This window comes from Macadamia integrifolia, unplaced genomic scaffold (assembly GCF_013358625.1).
Source record: "Macadamia integrifolia cultivar HAES 741 unplaced genomic scaffold, SCU_Mint_v3 scaffold1661, whole genome shotgun sequence".
In the NCBI taxonomy this organism is placed as follows: domain Eukaryota; kingdom Viridiplantae; phylum Streptophyta; class Magnoliopsida; order Proteales; family Proteaceae; genus Macadamia; species Macadamia integrifolia.
The window spans coordinates 73,305-79,036 of NW_024868294.1; the positions used below are offsets into that span (position 1 = coordinate 73,305).

General features: G+C 40.0%; 1 protein-coding gene across 5 annotated transcripts in view; it reads right to left on the reverse strand.

Annotated features, from left to right (window-relative positions):
- The window catches only part of LOC122064463 (L10-interacting MYB domain-containing protein-like), a 34,051-nt gene that overhangs the window by 15,228 nt on the left and 13,091 nt on the right, over positions 1 to 5,732 (reverse strand). For 4 of the 5 annotated variants that reach the window (XM_042628168.1, XM_042628171.1, XM_042628170.1 and 1 more), the window contains exon 2: positions 5,094 to 5,259. The gene's annotated coding sequence lies outside the window, so the exon portion shown is untranslated. Of the gene's footprint in view, positions 1 to 5,093; positions 5,263 to 5,732 lie in introns of all 5 variants that reach the window. The other variant, XM_042628169.1, reaches the window with a different exon arrangement.

Sequence of the window (5,732 nt, forward strand, 5' to 3'; positions counted from 1 at the left end):
CCCATGTATGTTCTTTCCTCTTTAATGCATTTATTATTCATCCAAAAAAAAAAAAGGACAGAGGGCAATAAGAAACTTTTAAAACTTACAACTTCTCAATTCACCACTTTGGTTACAAAATGATGCACCCATATATGTAAGTTTTTTTATATCAGAGCCAGCACTTGTCTTCATGTTAGTTTGATTTGTGTTTTCTTGGTTATGCATGGAACCCACGTAATCACGTAAGACCAAAAAAAGGGTTGGCAGCTTGATTGGGTTGTATCAGTATGTCGTATTGCCATGGACAACCAATCTTCTTTCTTTGATGGTTCTAACTCTAAAGAAGATAAGAAGTAATTCGGGTTATTTGCAAGCAACAACACTTATTTATGCCAAATACCATTTAAATAAATGTTTTTATATTTGTTATTTCATTAAGATATTATTCATAAATAAGAAAATACCCCCTATTTGAATCCAAAAAAAAAAAGTTTAAAAATCAAATTAACAAAAGGATAAAAAGTCAACCCCCCATTGCAAGAACAAAAACTGGATTTTTTGTTGTATGAGCGATTTTCAACTTTCAAATGCATGGGTTTTTCTCAATTCTGAAAATTACATAAATCTTATCATGATAAAACATTGTTGAAAACCAAAAGTGCGATAAAATAGTCTTTTGTTTTGATATCCACAAATCTATTTTCATTCAACCAATTTAAACAGCATTTACGCAAGTTGCTCGATCAGGACCCTAGCTTTATTGCGAGTAAAAGAAAAAGACTTTTGTCACACAAGAGGTCTGGTTCCGCGAACGCAGGGGAATGAAGACACAGTCGAGCCAATGATGTGACTCTCAACATCAAGACCATGTTGGCTGGTGACGAGGAAGACGGGAATTGACTCGCCAATTATTTTCATTTAGGAAATTTATACAGCATTCACGCACTTTAAAATAAGTTTAACTGGAACATAACTTTGCCTTTATGACTTAGATTTAAGTAATCTTAGACTTGTTGAAAGGCTAGTTTTGTGCTCCACCTAATACAAAAAGTCTCATATAAAAATAAAATTATTTGACCAGTTAAATTTATTAGAGGACAAAAACATTTCTCTAAACATTGATTTTTTATGACTTTTTTTGGGTGAATTAAGAAATTCATTACCAAAAAGGAAAAAAGAAAGAATATAATAGCTCCTAAAGGGAAGAGAGAAGCAAAGAACAATCTCTCAAGAGACAAGAGAGGGAGTCCGAAGTAAAGAGGGGGAGAGGCCCCGAGACAAAATGATATGACTATTCCTATGGGAAGCAATACAAGTGGAAGAAACACCAGAAATCCTTCCTTTTTCATCAAGAGAGATGGATTTCCAAATCTGCCTCAAAGGGCGAGATTCGGAGGTCTGTTTCCTAAGGTTATGCTCCATGCCTCCATCCAAATATGGTTAACGATGGGACAAAATGCAAGCTTGCCTATAGAATCACAAATTGAAGACTCGGCAAAAGTCATGTCGATCCAAATCCACTCCCTGTGAAAAGGGAGAATCCTTATACTTCCAGGCCAGTACTTTGTAAGGACACCTTTCCACAAAGAGGCAGAAAGGGGGCAGTCGAAGAGCAAGTGGTTTGTATCTTCCGACTCGGCACCATAAAGAGCACACAAGGGAGAGACCCAAATATGATGATGAATGAGGAACAACTACGTTGGAAGGCAATTAGAAAGAACTAGCCAGACAATGAAGCTATGACGAGGGATGTGCTGCTTGAACCAAATAACCTTGTGCCAAGAAGAGAAGATCCCCTTGGTTCTAACATAATCCCATATTGATTTTGAGCTAAAGAGGTAGGGGCCCAAATAGTATAGTCACCTCTTCTTTGTTGAGAGTTGATAATGGGGGTAAGGAATTCCAGGCAATTGTGAGCTGGGGAGAGTCAGTGGCAGGAGGAGACCAAGAACCCTACCACATGATACCCGCAACTGTGGAGTGCTTCAAAAACCCGAACTGTGAATGGCTCTGGCACTAACAACATGGAGAAGGATTCCCATGGTACGACAATGATCAAGCCAAAGAGAGGTGGAAGGGCCATCTACGATCTGGGTAGAGATGGCCTTGATAACGTTTGATCAAAGAGAAAAGATCGTTCGCCAAACGAAAGAAGCATCAGATGGAGGGGTGGCTGTCCAAATGGAGTCTGTGTAGAGGAGCCCCGAGCACACCCAGTAGACCCAGATACTTTCCTTTTATGTGACCAGCTTCCAAATCAGCTTAGTAATACCTAGAGTGGTAACATCCTTGATGTGGCTTGATGTTGAGTTTTGATGATACAAGGAATATATTGCATACTAAATATTTCATAATGCTAGAAACGAGGGAAATAAAAAATAACACTTGGGCACCTCGTTGCCTGAGTGCTTAGGCATCCTTCCGCCACCTTGGGTTGCCTTGAAAACTATGACTAGGAATCCATCATTCCAAACTTCCAATGCTTCTAAATTAGAGTAAGTATATGAAATATTGAAATTTCATATTTTCCTAACGATGTCGAAGTCCCTCAAACTCAGTTCTCAACACTTCATCCCTCTCAAGTTCACCGTTCCACATCCACCTTCCCTCACATCAATAAAGACTCTTTTTAAACGACCTTCTCCCCAGGTCATCAAAGAGATTGCACAAAGCTCTGATTTTGATAATGTCATCCTATTCCGTCAAGTTCTAAAGAATATTATGTCATCATCCCTATTTCCACTTCTCTTCTAAAAACCTACATACAATAAGGGAACACCCATCTCCACTTTGGTATGATCAAACTGGCTTTAATATTTCATGGAAGAAAAGACTATTTCCGGCCTTGCTCTCTTGGATACTAGATTTGGGTCTTTAACCAAGCAAATTCAGCCTCCCCCTCTTCTGATGCCTCCTAGATTTGGAGCAATATTCTCTCTAGGCCTACTGCCTCGCGCACCATCTCCTACTCCATTGATGACGGTTCCTCTACCTCCCTGTGGATGGACCCTTGGCATCCCTCTAATATCCTTTTGTCTCTTATCCCCTCCATATCTATCTATTCCACTGGGTTGGGTCTAATAGCCACCATCTCCTCCATTCTTTCCGACATTGGGTGGGCCCCCCGACCTCCCCCCTTCCCTCACTGATCTATGGTCCTCCCTTCCCCTTATCCCCCCTGGCCATCGTGGTAGACCGGACAAGGTCATCCAGCTCCACCCCTCAAATGGCCTATTTTCCTCTACTTCTACTTGGGATTTCATCCGTTTGAAGGGCCCCCTTGTGCCCTGGCACAAGACCATATGGTTTAAAGGTCATATCCCTCGTCATAGCTTCACAGCATGGCAGGCTCTCCGTTGCCTCCCAACCCAGTCCTTTCTTATCTACCGGCATATTCAGGTTTCTCCCTCTTGCTGTCTTCACTGGAATGGTATCGAAAATGTCAATCATCCCTTTTTCTATTGCCCCTTCACCTCTTTTGTTTGGAAGAAGGTTCTTAGTTCTTACTAGCAGGCACATAGAAGAATCCTTCCTTTGTCTAGAGAATGGATCTGAATAGACACGATCTTTGGTGAGCCCACCATCTGTGACTCCATTAGGAAGTTACTTAGTTAGCGTTCGTAGCCACGATCAATCATATTTGGATGGAGTGCAATCTCCGTAAATAGACTTCCAACTCCAAGTGTTTTGACAAGATTTGGAAAGTCATCTGCTTCCATGTCAGCTCCAAGCTCAATTGTCTTCGGTAGTGTCCATTCCTGACTCCCAAAGGAACAGGCTTATTGTTGTCTCCTGGGGTCTCCGCCCTACTTTGATATCCCCCCTTCCTTGACTTCTTGTTTCCCCCTTTAGGTGTGCCTTGGGCCCCTTTTGTTTTCCTTGCCTCCCTGTAGGCCTTGCCCCGCAAGGCTCCCCCCCCCTCTTATTTCCTCCCTTGTATATTCTTTCCTCTTTAATAATGAATTTATTTATTCACCCGAAAAAAAAATTAGCTTCTATGGAAACAATTTGAATGTGGGAACAATCTTTATCACACTGTACTCCAACTACAACATTCCCCTCTTATATCCACACATTCCAGATATGTTGCAAGTACAGATCCAAATCATAACATCTTCTCTTGTGCCATCCACATATGTGGACACCCTGCCAACTAATTTATGAAGTTCAAAACCATTCCCCGGACATTACAGGATCTCCTTCAACTCCTCTGATGACGCTTTATTCCTTTCAGTTGATTCTGCTTCCACTCCCATATGTACATTTGTCCCCATCAGATTCCTCGAGATGAGTTAGAAAAACTACTTCTGAAATCGTGGATTAGAGCTTATGGGCACAGACAGCAGCAGCAACTCCCAGTGGTAAAGAATGATCCACAGTTCCTTCAACAATACTCTATTGAGGTTGTTATCCAATTCCCACTATCTCAGGAAGGAACTTCTGCTCCCTCAGCAGGTATTGCTCTACAGAACCAGCAGAAGATTCCCTTCCTTTGGTTGGCATTCCCTACTGCAACCATTGCAGGAATTCAGCTAGGGTTTCCCTATGAAATAATATGAAACAGCAATCTAAATAGGTCAGTTTGAATTAACTAACTACAAAATCAATACATTCTTCCCCCATTTCAGCTATTTCTTCTATTACCCTTTTTTTTATTCTTATGTCTATATCCTCCTCTGTTAGTATATGTCAATCTCGCTCTGTTAGCCTGATAAATCCTAGATTCTGATTTGAAAAATGTTAGGGTTCAGGCATTGTATTTCAACCCCTTCCAAAAATAAGAAGGTCAATCAAATAGTTGAGAAGAAGTGAAGAACTCACAGAACCAAAAATTGTCATTCCTTCAAAGTTTTTTGATACACAAAATACCAAACAAAAGTGCAAAATAAATCAAAATATCGAGCTAATGTGTTAGTATTACATGTGTGTCATGTAAATGTATTAGGGAATCCATATGAAAACTAAAAAGAGATGAAATTATGAAAAATTATTCCTTTTTGTAACCATAGTGAATAACTCATTTCATAAAAATAATATGCAACTCTACTCCGGCATAAACTATAAACTTGTAAAATGTTTGTTTACCAGGAAGTTTAAAGGAACAGACTTACCTTGTTTCAATAATATAATCTTCCTCCAAGATGTAGATTTTATGGCCTATTTTATCTGGTCCTGATAGGAAAGATGAACTACACCAAATTTAGTGGACATCTATCAACTGGAGGCATTGATGCTTCACTAGGTCCCCCATCCATAAGTCTGATGAAAATACCGTTGCTGCTGAAAATAACAGGCAATACAATTCAGAGGCATATTATTAAAAAGCAAAACAAAACCAGGAACACTACTAAATATGTGCCTCTTATCTCCTTTCACCTCTGCCCAACTAGATTCATCTTATCTTTCCCAGCACTTCTCTTATAACATTAATGGTGAACTGTCCATCCTGGGTAGCAGCTCAATAACCCAGGTCATAGCATTCACTTTTTCAGAAGGGAAAATGATGTAGATAAATCACAGAAGTGGGCACATTTTAGTGGAAATAAGCCTTGGGTTGGGTTACATACGTTTTGGGCCGTTGGTTTAAGGATTTTTTGTTGCAATAGGACTCTTTAATGGACATAAAATATAGGAAATAGGTAGGAATACGGGATCCTCTTAAGAACTACTCTCTTATTGGATCTCTGGTCTTTGATTACTTTTCATTTATTTTTTTTTTTTTTGGGGGGGGGGGGGGGGGGGGGGGGTTG